Source organism: Dromiciops gliroides, chromosome 1 (assembly GCF_019393635.1).
Source record: "Dromiciops gliroides isolate mDroGli1 chromosome 1, mDroGli1.pri, whole genome shotgun sequence".
NCBI lineage: Eukaryota > Metazoa > Chordata > Mammalia > Microbiotheria > Microbiotheriidae > Dromiciops > Dromiciops gliroides.
Window position 1 is genome coordinate 19,021,981 of NC_057861.1, and position 13,929 is coordinate 19,035,909.

The following is a 13,929-nucleotide window of genomic DNA, read 5'->3' on the forward strand; positions in this document are numbered from 1 at the left end:
CCATCTTCCACTCAGTTGTCCAAAGTTCACTCTCCTAATCAATAATTCTGGCATCTTCCTTTTGGCATTAGAATAAAATATAAAATCCTCTGTTTGCCTTTTAAAGTCCTTCCTTGCCTGTCCGCTAGAGGCAGGTGGTGATTTAGTGCATAGGGAGCTTGGCCTGGAGTCAGGAGGCCTTGGGTTCAAATCTGGCTTCAGATACCTATTAGCTGTGTGACCCTGGGCAAGTCTGTTTGCCTCAGTTTCTTCAATTATAAAATGGGGATAATAATGGTGCTTACCTTTATAGGGTTGTTGTGAAGATCAAAATTTGTTTTGTAAAAAGAGCTTATCACAGTGCCTGGTATGCAGTAGGTACTTAACAAATGTTTATTTCCTTCCTTCCTACCTTTTCAGTTCATTGTGTACTTTACAGCCTGTTAACACTGGCTTCCTTCCAGTTACTCACACAAGACACTCCATCACCCAACTCTGTGAGCATTTACACTGGCTCTGTCCTATTCCTGGAATACCCTCCCTCCCTCTTGACTCTGCCTCCTGGCTTCCCTACATCCCCTCAAGTCTCAGCTCAAACCCTTCTGTAAGAGGCCTCTCCCAGACTTCCACAATGCTTGTGTCTCCCTTTGAGATTGTTTCCAATTTACCCTGCCTATATTTTGCTTGTGCGTGGGTAGGTGTTTCCATATTGTGTCCACCATTAGCTCTCTTGAGGGCAGGGACAGTTCTTGCCTTTCTCTTTATCCCCAAACACTTAGTACAGTGCCTGGTACATTCTAAGTGCTTAATAAATACTTATTGACTTGACGTCTGTCTCTGAATTGATAATTCTAAGATTGGGGGCAATAGTATATGATTCCTGGGTATCTAGGTAGTGCAGTGGAGAGAGCTTGGGGCCTGTGGTCAATCTGATAGGTGTGAAGTGGCATATAAGAGTTGTTTTAATTTGCATTTCCCTAATCAACAGTGAAGGGCAGCTGGGTGGCACAGCAAATAGAGTGCCTGACCTGATGTGAGGAAGACTCCCTTTCATGAGTTCAAATCTGGCCTCAGACACTTAACTAGCTGGGTGACCTTGGGCAAGTCACTTCACCCTGATTCCCTCATTTTCCCCATCTATCAAATGAGCTGGAGAAGGAAATGTCAAATCACTCCAATATCTCTGCCAAGTAAACCCCAAATGGGATCATGAAGAGTCAGACATGATCGAAACAACTCAACAGCAATAATAACCTATGATTCCTGGGCCTCTGTTGATTTATTTATAAAACGAAGGGGTTGTACTAGGCAGCTATTGAGGTCTCTTCCAACTCTAAATCTATAATCATATAATCCTAATGGCTGGCAAATCTTAGCCGAGTCACGACGCCTCTCCGAGCATCTTCATTTTCCTCCCCAATAAAGCAGGGATCACTTCGCCTGCCCTGCCTTCCCCTTAGGGTGGCTATGAGGATCAAATGAGATAATGTGCACAAAAGCGTTCATTAAACCATAAAGGACTCCATAAATACAAGAGATTATTATTATCACACTGCTCCACTCCATCAGGTTAAGTGTTCACTAAATCAGTCATGGAAATAGCACATCATCTGGTTGCTGAGGCAACTGAAAACTTTAGAGGATTGAAAATGTGGCTGGTACATGGATCAACTGTCCTGGTTTTATTTTTGGTGGGATCGGGCAGCATCGCTGCCAGTACCTGGTGCTTCTCAGTAAAGGAGCCATATAGGACCCTCTTTAGATTGGTGGTCGGGGGATCTAGGTGCAAAATCTGTCTCTACCATTGACAACTGTGTCATTTGGAGGAAGTCATTTCATTTCCTCATCTGTAAAATGAGAGGATTGGATTGGGTCCCCTAGAGATCACCAAGTCCATTCTCCTCATTTCACAGATGAAGAAAGTGAGGCTCAGAGAGATCAATCCATCAATATATATTAAGCACCTACTATGTGCCAGGCACTGTGCTAAGTGCTGGGGATACAAAAAGAGGCAAAATAGTCCCTGCCCTCAAGGAGCTTACAGTCTTTTGGGGGGAAAATGACACAAATAAATTACAAAGTAAGCTATATACAGGATAAAAAGTCAATAAACAATCGATAGAAGATCCTAGAATTAAGAGGGGTTGTGGAAGGCTTCTAATAAAAGAAAGGATTGTAGTTGGGACTTAAAAGAAAGCCAGGGAGGTTATTAATTAGGGAAGAAAAGGGAGAGCATTCTAGATGTGGTCGACAGCCAGAGAAAATGCCTCAAACCAAGAGATGCAGTGTCTTGTTCTTGACCAGCAAGAAGGTCAGTGTCACACATATTTCTCCCAGAATTGCCAAGAGTACAGTCATGATTAATGCTATTACTGCTAATTAATCCTATTAACACACTATTTTGATCAGAGCAGACTGCCCAGTAACTTTGGTGATTGTTTATCTGTCCCAGAACACTAAACTCTTCCGGGTAACCTTATTTTTTTTCTTCCATGATATTTTAGTCCATGCTTGCTCATTTAGGAGTGAACTGGAATCTCTAGGATAATCCAAAGAGAAAAAGGAGGAGAACCTCTTCTATTGATGCTGATGAAATTTCCTCTTCTATAGATTCAAAACAAGGTTGTACTTTTGGCAATGAATTGTTGATCTTACCTGGCCTGTCTCCTGCTTGTATGTCATGAATTGGATTGCAAGAAATCAGTTAATTACAACTTCGACTCCCAATACCTTCTCTCTCCTCAAAGTGGAACTAAGAGACTTTCCAATCATCACACAGGTAGTGTCAGAGGAAGGATTTGAATCAAAGTTTTCCTGACTCCAAGTTAGCATGTTATCCACTATGCCTGGATGCTTATGATCCATGATACACTCTGCTCCCATTAATTTCCCTACTTGAGGATAGCTTTCTATTATAGCATGATCCCTGGCCAACCACTCCTATCAACTCATTCTTGTAATTACTGTATTTATTTTGATTACATGTTTGTCCTAGATTCCCATTCAGGCCAGATGGACATTGTTAGAGCCAAGGCAAGGGACCTTGTCCTTGGCCAAGTTCCCTCTTCTCAACTTCCCTTTTTCTGTCAATGGCCCCACATTTCTTCCTATCTTCCAGCTTATAACCTAGGAGTTGACTGTTGACTCTCTCTGTCTCCCTCCCTCCCTCCCTCTCTCTTTTCTTTCCCTTTTGCCTCTCTTTCCCCCCTTAGAGTCATCAAGTCATATTTTATAGGGGCAAAACATTTAGAGCTGAAGAGTGACCACCTATTTTAGCATATTCATTTTACAGGTGATGAAATGGAGACCCTTCCTTTGGTTTTGGTTTTTGGTTTTTTTGCGGGGCAGTGGGGGTTAAGTGACTTGCCCAAGGTCACACAGCTAGTAAGTGTCAAGTGTCTGAGGAACTCAGGAACTCCTGAATCCAGGGCCGGTGCTTTATCCACTGTGCCACCTAGCTGCCCTGAGACCCTTCCTTTGGAATACATTTTAGCTTGCCTCCCTTTTTTGTTAACCTGGGCTCTCCTCTATTTTAGGTAGACGTGACCCACTCCTGAAAATTTGGGGACTTAGAAGCTTATACAGAAGAGGTAAGCCGACCAATAACAAAAGAAAGCAGTAGTCTTTTATTTTTTTTAATAAAATTTTATCAATTTATTCTGAAGGTTGATTTTAAGACAATGTGAAAAAATTAAAACAAAGAATATGCTCATTAAATAAGTATGTTCATTAAATAAAGAATAAGGGAAGTATGTTCCCTTCTGGAGTTACTGAAACAAGATCTGTGGTCCTGAAGATGTATTTTCAAAAGAAAAAAAAGGAATCATGGCAATATAAACTGCCTCTTAATCATATATATCTACAGTAACAACCAAATTCTTTTCCCAAAATTAGTTTTGATCCTCAAATTGTGACTTGTTTTTTAAAAGATACGATGCTAGAAATTCAATGGGATTTGGAGGTCTTTCTTTTGCAAGGACAGCAAGTCTCTGTAATAAAATAGGTACAACTGTCTGATCCAAGTAGGCACGAGTTGGCAATGATTGAAGGTCCACCTTCTGTTTTGATAACTTTTCTGCATTAATCTTCTCATTTTCCACTATTCACTCGACATTTTCTGTGAGGCCATACTCAGTGAGGATTTTCTGAAACTGGTGTCTGTCCCTCCAGCAGCTGTCCTGGCTCCATGACACGGGGCGAGTCACGCTCAACTTGAACCGCGCCCCAGAAGTGGTCTTTTATTACTGGTGCATTTTACCTCCCACATGGGAAAGCAGATGACCCAAAATATGACATTCAGGAGGCACCGTGAGTCAAGGAAGGAGGCATTAAGTGTAAAATACAATAGCATCATAAAGGGACCTTAGAAGTTATCTAGTTCAATCCCCTTCTTTTATAGGTGAAGAAACCGAGGCCCAGGGATGTGAAGGAACTTGTCCAAGATGACACAAGTGGTATCCAAGCTGGGATTTGAACTCCAGCCCTGTGACTCTAATGTCAGCCCTCTAAAGTTAATATCACTCTTGTCTCAGGCTCCAAAGACAAGGAATCCTCAGAGATCTATCTACATCCCAGCTGGCAAAGAGGAAATGGTGGATCTTGAGTGTGATGGTTTTGAGGCCACAGGAGGAAAAAAGAAAAAGGATACTCCTGTGAGGGAGCTTCTGTACCTGAACCATTCATGTTCCACTGGTTCTTGTGATTTCTTCTGGTTGGATATGAGAATACCTGGGTTTTATCTGCACACAGCAGGGCATCTCATGAATGTAGACCAAGGATTCTGTAACAAATGTCCAATGGGTTTCTGATCACTGATGTCATGGGCAGGGGAACACATTGGCTAGGACCTCCCACATCCAGGCTTGGAGTTTCTAGCATAGAAGCTCCTAGTGTAGAGAGTTCCAGAAAAGGGGCAGAGCAGTGATGTAGGAGTAGAAAGAAGGGTAGGGTTAGACTTTCATACATGAACTTGATGGCTCTCAAAGAAGCCCCTAAACTCAGAGGGTCTTTTCAACTGCCACACTTATTGCAAACTGTTGTCCCTGTCTCCAAATTCTAACCCTCTCTTAATTATCCTTTACACAACTTCTAAATTCTTCTTTCTGGTAGGCAGGAGTAAGATAATAGGAGAGGGATCAAGATGGAAGGAACCTGAGATGCTATTAAGTCCAACCGTCCTCCCCCCACTCCATTTTATAGATGAAGACCCAGAGAGGTGACATCCCCCAGGTGGGCAGAGCCAGATTGGGAACTGAAGTCAAATCAAGGGCTTCTGACTTCAAATGGAAAGGGTGGTTATTCTGTATTGATGGCACAGCTCAAGTGCACACTTTGAGGCAGGAGAATGAAATCTGGCCACATGTCCTCATGGCTATGGGGGCTGGATTGAAAAGCTGTCCCTTGTCTCCCTCTAGCCAGTTCATTTCCTGCCAGTCATGGTCTCCCTTTCTCCATCCCATCCCCCTTGGGATGACTCCCCAGTGCTAATGGGAATGGTGTCTGGGGGTTCATGGAAGGATGGGGGAGAGCTGGGCTTTGGGATGGATATGTTTGGCCATTAATTGAAGAGGCCATCAGTATCTATTTCCATTTCCCCTAATGGGTAAGAAATGCAAAAAGAACTAATGAAAATCACCCAGTTAAAAGAAAAGGGAGGAAAAAAAACTAAGGAGAAAAAAAAAAGGCAGAAGATGCTGTTCCCCCAGGGTCTCAAGAGGGAGTGAATTGAGTGATTCAGCTTTTTTTAGTAAATGGGTCAGAAAACTGCTAATCCTGTAATGATCTTATTAGACTTCTCTCAGCTGGCAGACGCTGTTCATGCAGAGCTGGAAAACAAGGGAGATGCAAGTTAGAAGACCTCAAAGTTGAGGCTGAATAGAACCAAACTGCTTTGTTTTTCTCATGAAAGTCATTGTTGTCCAATTGTTTCGGTTGTGCCTGACTTTTTGTGACCCCCTTTGGGGTTTTCTTGGCAAAGATACTGGAGTGGTTTTCCATTTCCCTCCAGCTCATTTTACAGATGAGGAAACTGAGGCAAATGGGGTTGTGACTTGCTCAGGATAATAGGGCAATTCATCCCAATAGCCTATTGAAAGCTTCTTTACATGTTAAGAGGGAAATTTTGTCAGCACAATGCCTCAACCCCAACAGATAAGTCTCAAATGATGCCATTTCAAACACTGACATTGACCAACAAGGACATCTTGTGTAGAGGCTCTTTCAATGTCATTCCAGTCTTGCCCACATAGAATATCACCTAGTCTGTGGGCCATTGGTCCCATCCATCCTATTTTTAAACAGTGTAAAAACTAATCCTGCCCTCTAAATAAACTATGCCAGACTACCATACCTTTCATATTCTTCCCATATTCCTGACATTTCTATGTGGAGGCTAATGGTAAGTTTTGCATAAATCAATAGACTGATAGAAAATAAGTTCTTTGAGGGCAGAGAGCCTGGAACATAGTAGGAACTGAAATAAATATATTTTAATTGATAATTTTCCTCTTTGCAGTAGCTATGTATATGGTATGTAACATAGTACTACTGATTTAATTATTTTTCACATAGCAAGAGTAAGAGAAGGAAACTGGGTGTGATAGGGAGCAAGACCATGGTATTATATATGTCATGACTGAGCATATGGCAAGATTCCAGGGCTGGATAGGCTCTAGTGTCCAAGTGGATGGACCTGGTAGGTTGTGAGGTATGTTAGAGCCAAACTTCCCATGCCTGGGATTGAATTATTGCAGAGGGTCAGGGTAAAGGAGTGGCTAGAATATTTTTCTTTTCTTTCTTTCTTTCTTTCTTTCTTTCTTTCTTTCTTTCTTTCTTTCTTTCTTTCTTTCTTTCTTTCTTTCTCTCTCTCTCTCTCTCTTTCTTTCTTGCAGGGCAATGAGGGTTAAGTGACTGTGACTTACCCAGGGTTACACAGCTAGTAAGTGTCAAGTGTCTGAGGCTGGATTTGAATTCAGGTCCTCCTGAATCCAGGGCTGGTGCTTTATCTACTACACCACCTAGCTGCCCCCTCGAATCTTTTTCACTGGATTTGTTGCATAGTGTTCCACTTTCCCCCAATTCTTGGCACCATGAGTCAAAATGGACATAACAACTCAGAACAGACTCAGAGGAGAGCAGTAAAAGATGACGAAGTAGAGGCAGCTAGGTGGATTCAGGAGAACTTGAGTTCAAATTCAGCCTCAGACACTTGACACTTACTAGCTGTGTGACCCTGGGAAAGTCATTTAACCCTCATTGCCCTGCAAAAAAGATGATGAAGTAATTAGAAAACAGGATCTCTTCTTCATGCCCATCTTCAGAGGAATGGGGTGATAGAACATGGAGAAGCATTATAATAAAATCATAGGCATAGAGTTTGAAGTGATCTTCTTGTTGAGTCTTTTCAGTCCTGTCAGACTCTCTGTGACCCCATTTGGGGTTTTCTTGGCAAAGATACTGGGGTGTAGGATAGAATTTGGAACTCAAAACTTAACAAAATAACAAATGTTAAAAATTGTTTTTATACATAATTGGAGAAAAATAAAATATTATTTAAAAAATCTTGGAGCAGGGGCAGCTAGATGGCACAGTGGATAGAGCACCGGCCCTGGATTCAGGAGTACCTGAGTTCAAATCCGGCCTCAGACACTTAACACGTACTAGCTGTGTGACCCTGGGCAAGTCGCTTAACCCCCATTGCCTCACTAAAAAACAAACAAACAAAAAATCCTGGAGCAGTTTGTCATTTTCTTCTCCAGCTCATTTTATAGATGAGGAAACTTAAGCAAACAGGATTAAGTGACTTGCTTAAGGTCATACAGCTAGGAAGTATCTGAGGCCAGATTTGAACTCGGGAAGATGAGTCTTCCTTACTCCAAGTCAGGAACTCTATCTACTGCACCACCCAGCTGCTCTGCTGAAAAGATCTTAGAAGTCGACTATTCCAGTCCCCTCATATCACAGATAAAGAAACTGAGTCCCAGAGAGTTAACTTTACCCAAGGTTATGATTTAGAGATGAAAGGGACCTTAGAAATCAGTCTAAACTAGTAATTTTGTTATCTGGGACAAACAGCATAAAAGGCTTCTTTCTCTCGATTATATAATTCATTATGTGAAGATAATATGTAACAAACACCCTTTGAGGGCCACCACTCCTTACACTGCATTAAAAGCCTCCATTTCAAGGAGGACACCCAGGCTAGTGATAGCGTCATTCCACCCCAGTTGTATTTCTGACTTTCCTTGAATTTCTTTACCAAGCTTTCCCATGGGTATGATTCTCTCCCCTCTTCTTCTCTTGCCCTCCTCCCTCTTCACCCTTTTCATCTCCCTTTTATGTGTTGTCTTCTCCTATTAGAATGTAAGCTCCTTGAAGGCAGGGACTGTCTTTCTTTCTGCTTCTATTTCTGCTATTCTATTCCTAGTGATTAGTATGGTACCTGGCACAGAGTAGGCATTTTAAAATAATGCTTGTGGGTTTGAATCCACTGATATAGTATACATTAATTTCAGTTGAGCAGGATGGGGAATGAATTACTATAATAATTATATTTTATGCCTTCTAAATTTCAATTCCCTCATTACCTTACACCAGTTAAGACTTCCCTCAGCAGAATGTAAGCTGTCAGTTTGGAATAGTGGACAGGGCACTGGACTTGGAGTCAGAAAGACCTAGATCTGGCCCATCTCAGATATTTATTAGCTGTGTGACCCTGGTTAAGTCACTTAACCCCTCTGTGTTTCAGTTTCTTAATCTATAAAATGAGGGGCTTGGGCACCATGGTCTCTAAGTCCTTTCAAACTATAAGCACTTTGAGGTCAGGGACCATTTCATTTTTGTCTTTGCACATAGTTGATGTTTATTGCTTGGTAGGTCAATTGCTTGCTAGAAACTGTGAAGTCCAACCCCCTCATTTTATAGAGGAGGAAACTGAAGCTGAGGCAGATGAAATGATTTGCCCAGGGTCACCCAAATTGTAAATGACAAGAACACTCAAAGTCATGTCTTTGGAATCCAAATCTAGGGCTCTTTTCAAAGACTCTGCAGATTATTCTGCAGAAGGTGCCCGACAGCCAGTCTCCAACTGCAACAAAGAGTTTAAGTCCCCAGAATGACAGGTGTCAGTGTCTGGAATAGTTTGCTAAGGTTATGGAATTTCCTTTTCCACTGTTTAAAAAAAGAGCAGACAGCCACCTGCCATGGATGAAGTGGTGGGGCCAGAATGGGGTGTGTGTGTGTGGGGGGGGGGGGAATTTAGGGATGGTGAGAAGTCTGCATCTTTAAAATGACTTCCAGATCTAAGGTTCTATGACCTTGGTTGAAAAAAATGTGTTGGATCAACTTTACCAGAAAAAAATAAATTTATATGTACTATTATCCTTGGCTACTTATATCACTAGCTAGTCAACGAGCATTTATTGAGTGGATAAACGCTGGATCTGAAGTCAGGAAGAACTGAGTTCATATCTGATCTTAGATACTTATTAGTTATAGACCCTGGGCAAGCCACTTAACCTCTGTCTGCCTCAGTTTCCCCAACTGTAAAATGGGGATAATAATAGAACCTACCTCCAAGGGTTGTCGTGGGGATCAAATGAGGTCATATTTATAAAGTACTTAGCACAGTGCTTGGCATGTAGTAGGCCCTTAACAAATGCTTGTTGCCTTCCTTCCTGAGTGCTGGGGGAGGATACAAAAAAAAAGGCCAAACAAAAACAAAAACACAAATACACACACACATACATAACCCTTGTTCTCAAGGAACTCACAATGTTAACCTTTTCTTGTCCTTGTGATTATGTATGTCCCAGAATTACAAGGAGTTAGGAAGAACCTGAAAGGCCATCTTGGAGTAGTCCAACCTCTACCTATAGGTGAATTCCCTTGATACCACTTGATGGAAGATTCCATTCCTTGTTTGAAGATCTCCATCAAGTGAGAACCTGCTACCGGTCATTGAAGTCTATTCTACTTTGGGTTGGCTTGAAGTGTTTGTTAGGGAAGGTTTTCCTTCTATTGAGATGAAGTCTAACTTTCATCCATTGCCCTTAGTTCCAGCCTTCTGGGGTTCAGCAGAACAAGATAGATTTCCATTCTTATGCTGCCTTCACTTCCCTCTGTGCCTGGAATAGACTTCTACCTTATCATTCCAAAATCCTCTTCCTTCAAGCCTCAGTTCTATCTACTCTGTAACCTTGGTTCCTCCCAAATATCTTCCATCTGAAAGGACCATACTCTAGAGGTCATCAAACCCTTTCATTTTAGAGATGAAGAAACTGAGGTACGGAATTATTAAGTGACTTACCCAGGGACATAGTGATGGTAAATATCTGACTGTGATTTGGAGACAGGTCTTCCTGACTCCTGGTCCAGTGTCTTCTCCATTATATCAAGCTGTCAACACATTTCCCTAAACCTGGCATGTTTATTTCTGTATATGTGTAAGGGAAAGAAAGGGTTCTACTCCCATCAATTAATCTAATCATAGAAAACCAAGAAATATAATCAGAAGGTATTAAGTATAAGGCAGGGAAAGAAGGACAGGGGAAGAAAGGGGAGGAAAGAGAGGAGAGAGGTTGTAGTGTTATAAACAACTAAAACTAGGGCAGCTAGGTGGTGTAGTAGACCTGGATTCAAATCTGGCCTTAGACACTAGCTGTATGACCCTGGGTAAGTCACTTGACCTTGTTTACCTCATTTTCCTCATTTGTAAAATGATCTGGAGAAGGAAATGGCAAACCATAATATCTTTGCCAAGAAAACCCCAATTGGGGTCATGAAGAGTCATATGTGACTGAAAAACAACAGTAAAATTGATTCAGGATTTATTCACATTAAAAATTCCCTGGGGCAGCTAGGTGGTGCACTGGATAGGTCCTAGAGTCAAGAGTACCTGAGTTCAAATCCGGCCTCAGTAACTTAACACTTACTAGCTGTGTGACCCTGGGCAAGTCACTTAACCCCAATTGAACACTTATTTTATACTTTGAGATTATATTGTTTAATTGGTTGGTTGGTTGGTTGGTTGGTTGGTTGATTCTGTGACTCCATCAACTGAAGAGGGAGGTTGGGGAACCACATCCCCTTTCACTCAAAACCTACCAGCTCTCTGCCTGTCATCTCATCTCATCTCATCTCCCCTTGTTTACCCATGTGATGAAATAATGGGATTTTAGCAGATACTCAAAGACCCACCTGTAGATTAATCTATACTGATTGAATCAAGTGAGAGTGATTGACTGCTGATTAAGCCTACTTCAAGTTAATTGGATTGTATCAAGTTAATTGGATTGTAATCACACCTGGCTATCCCTTAAGAAGGTATTGTTCTCAGAAACTAGACTGTGAACTCAACTTGAGAACACCTTCAAAGACAATGGATTTGGATGACGCCAACCAATCACCTTGAAGCAGGGTGTAAGGACTGCCTCTGTTCCAGATGTATAAAAAAGCTTCCACAAACAGCTTGAGAAAGGGAGTTCCTTATTAAAGCAGGCTCCTGGAGGAGGACTTCAGGAAGAACCCAACCAGGCTGGAACTCTAGGCTAGGTAGGACTTCTTTCTTAACCTTCTGAACTCTTTGTAAATATCTGTATGCTTTAATAAATGTTTAATGCCCAAAGACTGGTACTGAAGCTTTTTAATTTTTGGCTACCACAATTAAGATTTTAAACATCACACCCACAAGTGACTAAACTCCTTAAGAAAGTCAATCATACCAATCACCTCCACTATTCCTCATATTCTCTCCTAATGCCTCTGTAATTTGGCTACAGACTTCATCATCCAGCTAAAACTGCTGTCTTTAAAGGTATGAATAATCTCTTTTTAAAAAAAAACCCTTCATAACAAAAACTAATCAGGTTTTTATTTGTTACAAATTTTTCTGCATGCACTGCATTTCCACCATGGTGCCCACCTCGCCCCACAAAAAAGAAGAAAGGAACATTTTCTGATTTTTGGAGGGGCTAAGCTTTCTCTTCCTTTTTACACTGCTGTGGCCATTGTGGATATAGTTTTCCTGATTCTGCTCACTTTGCTTTGTAACATAGGATCATATGTTACAAAACTGGAAGGGGCCTTGGAGGCTACCAAGTTCAATCCTTTCATTTTACTTATGAGGAAACTGAGGCCCAGAAAGAGTAAATGACTTGCCCAGTGTCACATAGCTGGTAAGTGCCTGAGGCAAGATTCCAACTCATACTGTTCTAAGTCTGTGCCCAGAACTCTATTTAGCCTCCCACCTAGCTGCTATATCAATTCATGTGTCTTCCTATGCTTTTCTTGTACTCATTATTTGCCAAATCTAATGGTCTCTTCTCAGTCTTTAACCTTCTTGACCTCTCTGAGGCTTTAAACACTGTTGATCACTTCTCCCTCCTGCAAACTCTCTCCTATCCAGACTCTTGTGAAACTGATTTCTCCTGGTTCTTCTCCTACCTATTTGACTTTTCCTTCTCAATCTCCTTTGCTGGATCTTTATAGATGTCAGGTTTGCTTACTATGTTAAGTTAAGTGGTACAGTGGATAGAGCACCAGGCCCAGAGTCAGGCATGACTGAAACAATTGAACATCTCCCAAGTCTCTATCCCACACCTTCTTCACTCTTCTCTCTATATTATCCCACTTTTTATTAAAAAAAATAGCATTTTATTTTTTCCAATTACATGTTAAGACAATTTTTAACATTCATTTAAATTTTTTTTGGATCCAAAATTTTCTCCCCCTCCCTAAAATGGTAAGCAATTTGATATAGGTTATATATGTGCAATCATGTAAAACATTTCCACATTAGTCATATTGTGAAAGAAGAAACAGATCAGGAGAAAAAAACAAAAAATAAAGAAAGTAAAAATAATATGCTTCAATCTGTTCTTTCTCTGGAGGCGGAGAGCATTTTCTATCATGAGTCCTTTGGAATTGCCTTGGATCATTGTATTGCTGAGAAGAGATAAGTCTATCATAGCTGATCATCACACAATGTGGTTGTTACTGTGCACAATGTTCTCCTGGTTCTGCTCACTTCACTTTGCATCAGTTCTACCATCTCACTTGCTGATCTCATCAGCAACCCGAGTATTTAATTATCACCTCTATGGGAATAATAATACCCAGATGTGTATATCTAGCCCTAGTCTCTTTCCTGAGCTCTAGTCATACATTATGGCCAACTCAACATGTTCAGAACAGAACTTATTATACCTTCCTCCTGCCAACCTTTCATTCTTCCTCATTTTCCAGTTACTGTGAACTCAAAACCTTGGTGTCATCTTCAGCTCCTTACTCCCACACATTCCACATGTCCAATCTATTCTCAAATCTTGTCTTTTTTGCTTTGCAACATTTCTTATATACACCCCCTTCTTCCCACTCATACAGCTTCCTCTTTAGTTCAGACCATCTTTCCCTACTCCCATCCATTCTTCACTCACCCACCATGGTGATTTTTCTAAAACACAAGTGCAATCATGTCAATTATCTCCCTACCCTCAGTGAGTTCCACTGGCTTTTTGTTATCTCCAGGATCAAATGTAAAGTCTTTACTTTGGCATTTAAAGCTTTTCATAACCTAGTCCTATCCTACCTTTCCAATCTTCTTATATTTTACTTCCCTACACATACTCCATAATCCAGCTACATTAGAGTACGGGGAGCTCCTTACACAGGACACTCTAACTGATGTGCCCACTTGACTTTGTCTGTTTGGTTTCCCTGGCTTTCTTCAATTCTTTACTTCCTTCAGGGATCACTTTCTTTTTTTCTTTTTCTTTTTTCTTTTTGGTGGGGCAATGAGGGTTAAGTGACTTGCCCAGGGTCATACAGCTAGTGTCAAGTGTCCGAGGCTAGATTGAGCTCAGGTCCTCCTGAATCCAGGGCCAATGCTTTATCCACTGCACCACCCAGCTGCCCCCTCAGGTACCACTTCCTGCAAGAGGTCTTTCCCTGTCA

The 13,929-nt window shown here is 41.3% G+C and overlaps 1 pseudogene; it reads right to left on the bottom strand.

Moving 5' to 3' along the window:
• Positions 1-3,869: 3,869 nt before the first annotated feature.
• Positions 3,870-4,167, bottom strand: LOC122725526 (annotated as a pseudogene).
• Positions 4,168-13,929: the final 9,762 nt, after the last annotated feature.